Here is a 4,345-nt window from a genome sequence, read left to right on the forward strand (position 1 = left end):
TTCACCAAAGCCTGCTGTCTCTTACGGTGCAAGAATGATATCGATACTCCAAATAGATTTAGAGTTAGAAGGCGTTGTTTGAGGGCAAGTCAAGGCAGTTTTCGCTTCGCCTCTACTAAGTTATGGTACATTAGAAGTCAATTATCTTCAATAATTCATATTTTAACGATAAATTGTCAACACTTGAAGATTCCCCCATCTCTTCTGAACAAAACGGTGTAAGAATGACCGTTCTAGCCCCTACGGTTGGGAAATTATAGCCATTTGTTTGAGGGGAATCCTTACTGGATAAGGTTTATATATATATTAATATATTGTCTTTAAAACATCTTTGCAGACTGTCCTGGACTGGTTGTTTGTTTGTTTTTTAGGTCTGGTGAACTCTATCACCAGCTATTTGGTGTTGGTGTTCAGGAGAAGAGCCTTCTAATAATATTTATTCAACTTATAGAATTAAAGTTCTGCTAGCTTTTTCTGTAGCAAATAAATATTGTATAAAATATTTAAAATTACCTACATTTTTGATGTTTACAATGCCCATTGTGTGTAATACTGGAATTTCCTACTACCCGTGAACGCCTCTTCTTTTACCTGACTGGCTGACATCCGCCTCTCCGCACACTTCGTTGAGTCCGCTCTCGGTGAGTGCTGCTGCTCTGTTTCTCCTCTCCTCTCTCCGAAATGTCTATACTCTGTTTGCGCGATTTAACGAGTTCTTGTTAGTGATTTATAAAGCCAGCCGAGGTATAACTCATATTAAAGTAACACAATGGTTGCTTTTTATTGAAAAATTGTCATTTTTGTATGTAAAAGCAGTGTTTGATGAGCTAACGCTAACGACTAGCGCTCTTATGAGACCAGTGTGAAATGAAGATAATTCATTTGACTGTAAACCACGGTTATTGTGTTGTTTTATTAATTACATTTGGTGTGTTCGTGTTTTTCAGTCTGTTAAATAAGGTGCAGTTAGCTCTCTTCACAAATCAGTTAGTTAAAACAGCCTCATTCTTTATGCTGTAAAGTTTCTAAAGAACCCCCATCTTAGATTCAGTGTCAGCTGTCGGCAAGATCAAAGGAGCCATTTTACCGCCTCTGACCGAACACGGGAGAAAAAGAGTCACTTGGGTGCAGGTCTTGTGGGTTAATTAAGAGAAAGGAGGGGGGGAGAAACTGAGGATTAAACATAGGCTTTGTCCCCACATACACGGGTATTTTTGAAAACTGAGATTTTCCGTTTTCGTTTTAAAAAACAATCCCGTCCACACGTAAATGCAGAAATGAAGGAAAACGCTGCTAGGAACATGACAAAGCAACAGGTGGCGATATATTCCTAACCCTGTAGAAATGTTGGCCAATCAGAAGTCTAGAAGCCTCGGTGGGAAATAGCAAACGAAGATGGGGCATAAAAGCAGAACCGAGTCATGTGTGTGGAGGGACAGTAACTGTGTGTGTATATGTAAGCATTTAAACACTGCAGAGAGTACAATTAACAAACAATAACGTGGCGCACAGTGTGACGTCAAAAAAGGCGCACATCTTTGACGCTGCGTTTTCTCCGTTTTTCTCGTCCACACGTAAATGCAAAAATGGAGTTTTCGAAAATATCCTGGCAGGCGTTTCTAGAAATCTCCGTTTTCAGTCACCGAAAACGCCGTTTAAGTGTGGACGAAAGGTGCAAACGCATAGAAAAATCTCCATTTTCAAAAGTACCTGTGTACATAGCTCAAGAATAATAAGAACTCCTAAACAGGAGACTTTAGTTTTTAAGAACTGTTTAACAAAGGCTTGTTTGTGCCAACCTAAATCTGCAGCACAGTTTAAATTCTCACTTTGTGGAAAATTAATGAAATAAACAACAGCCCACCTTCACATAAATAAAATATGGCAGTATATTATTATTAGTATGGTACATAGATATTTATTTTAAAACTACAGCATATTTAATGATACTATGTGCAGTTGATAATATTTGAGGAAGTAGAATTTGAATGCAGACCACCTCAAATATTAAAGACTTAAAAATATATCGTGCAGTTTTTCATGTATGAGTGTTATTGCAATCTTAAATGAGATGTAGACCAAAGAAAACAGAGGAGAGTTGTTGTTTGTATTCCAGCTGTAGTAAACAAAGAAGTTTAGTGAATCTTTTTGACAACAGAGAGTGATGCAGTATTGATGCTAATTTGAGTTTTCTGATCCTGTATTTTTGCTCTTTGTCTTTTGTTACACAGAGTGAAATAGAAGCTTGGTTTTGCCTTTGCTGGTGAGTAAACAGTGATTGTAACTGAAGCAATATGACATTGGGATTGTGTAACATGTTTAGCAATTTACATACAATAGTTTGGCTTTTTGTGATATCTTGCCATTTGCTCATGGGCAAAAACACATTTTAGGATTTATAAGCAGTAAAGCCCCCCCACTAGACCTCTGAGTGTCCCTAAAAATGTCCCTGTAGTTTAATAGGCCATTTATGTCTAATTTTAATTTTAAAGGCTTATCAAAGCATTTCTGCAGTAATTATTGTTTTTATCACACATGTTAAGGCCATTTGAGACTCTGCAATTAAATTTTGCCCTCTTTAGACTAAAGTGAGTTCATTTTGTCTGAGGTACAGTGCTGGGAAAAGTCTTTCTTCCTTGCAAATCATTGCTTGTGGTATCTGCTGTGTTATGTAATAGCACCAACGTATAAGAGCTTTACGTTAATGAGGAATTTCTGTGGCTTATTGCAGATTGATAAAACGACACATCACCTTAATAAAGACGGAAATCTTTAATAAGGTTGTTGGGGTGTTTATAGTAAAGCTGTTGTAAACAAAGAATTTAACAGATGTTTTTTTTCACTACAGATTGTGATGCAGTATTGACTCTGATGCTGATTTCAGTTGTCTGATTCTGTATTTTTGTTCTTTTGTTACACAGAGTGAAACAGAACTTCGGTTTTGCCTTTGCTGGTAAGTAAGCAGCAATTGTAACTGCAGTAATATGACATTGTCACTGTGTAACATGTTTAGCAATTTACCTAACGTAGTTTGGTTTTTGTGACATTACCATTTACTGATGGGCAAAAACAAATGGTCAGAATTTATACCTTGTAGCAGCAAAGTCCCCACACATGACCTCTGACTGTCCCTGAAGTTTAATAGGCCATTTATGTCTGATTTTTATGTTTGAACACAAACAACTGTTTTTATACAGTTGTTCATGTTCTCCATTTGTTTGTGGATTCACGTAGCAGACACAACTATGAACGCATTTTAGGTGAGTTAGTGTAAGTGGTAGCTTAAACACTTAAGAGCACCACAGTTGTTGATTTATATCTTCACTCATATTCTGCTTATGTATTACATTAAAGTCAGACCACTATAGAAGTATTTTTGCCTGAGTGAATAGAAGTGGTAGGTTGAACTTTTAAGCAATAATAAAAAACTAAGAGAACCAGAGTTGTGAGTAGGCAATGTTGTGTATGTTAAAGCCTGTGTGTAATTTATATACACTAAGTTTAAATTAGTTTCTTAATAATTTGCTTGATATAGTGTGTTTGAAAATTATTTATAAAAGGGAAATATTGCAAAATACAAAAAGATTCCTGTCAACAGGTACAATGGAAGGACTGTTTATTATAATTTTTAAGAAATTTTAATTGCAAAAATGGTGTGCCACTGTTGTTACTATGACATGTCAAAATTTACATGTATTTTAGGATTTACATATTCAGATCAGAACTAAAACCTGACGAGGTTTTCCATTGATTCTATGTTTTATTTTATTTTTTTTTAAATGGTATTCAACATTTTTAATCTGAAATGAGGTTAACAGTTGTGGTTTTTCCGCACTTTATTAAGCACTAACTTGTGATAGAAAATGATGGAGCTAAAAAGCCATAATCTGTACCAACAAATATTGGTGCCTCTTCTTTGCACTTCTGTAGTAAGCATGCCTTTATTACACATGTTATCGCCATGTGAGAGTCTGTAACTAAAGTTTGTCCTCTTCAGACTACAGTGAGTTCATAAAGGCTTGAAGAAATTGAGGATTTTACTAGTTATTTCATGTCACAGTAAATTGGATTGTGTGTGAAGAGGTTCAACAGTGTAAGTCATTAAACAGTGATCTGATGTGTTTCCTTTCTCTAGGATACTGATCTGATCGTCTCAAGTCTGGTAAGTAAAGGTTTTGTCTGCAGTACAGTGCTGAGAAAGGTCTTTCTTCCTTGCAGATTTATTTTGTTTATGCTTTTTTCACATGTTTCAAATCATCTAACAAGGATGACCTGGATAAATACAAAAAGCAGTTTTAAAGTGATGATTTCATTTTTGAACCAGAACAACCTGGTCTAATGTAAA

At 35.7% G+C, this 4,345-nt stretch overlaps 1 long non-coding RNA gene across 2 annotated transcripts; it reads left to right on the forward strand.

Annotated features, from left to right (window-relative positions):
- Positions 1-1,588: 1,588 nt before the first annotated feature.
- On the forward strand, positions 1,589-4,162 carry LOC120437088. Of its 2 annotated transcripts, none has more exons than XR_005610820.1 (3): positions 1,589-2,263; positions 2,922-2,953; positions 4,136-4,162. It is a non-coding gene; the product is annotated as an uncharacterized LOC120437088 (long non-coding RNA). The 2 variants fall into 2 exon arrangements; XR_005610819.1 differs by lacking the exon at positions 4,136-4,162 and adding an exon at positions 2,732-2,780 and having other exon boundaries at positions 2,922-3,456.
- Positions 4,163-4,345: the final 183 nt, after the last annotated feature.

Source organism: Oreochromis aureus, unplaced genomic scaffold (assembly GCF_013358895.1).
Source record: "Oreochromis aureus strain Israel breed Guangdong unplaced genomic scaffold, ZZ_aureus HiC_scaffold_49, whole genome shotgun sequence".
NCBI lineage: Eukaryota > Metazoa > Chordata > Actinopteri > Cichliformes > Cichlidae > Oreochromis > Oreochromis aureus.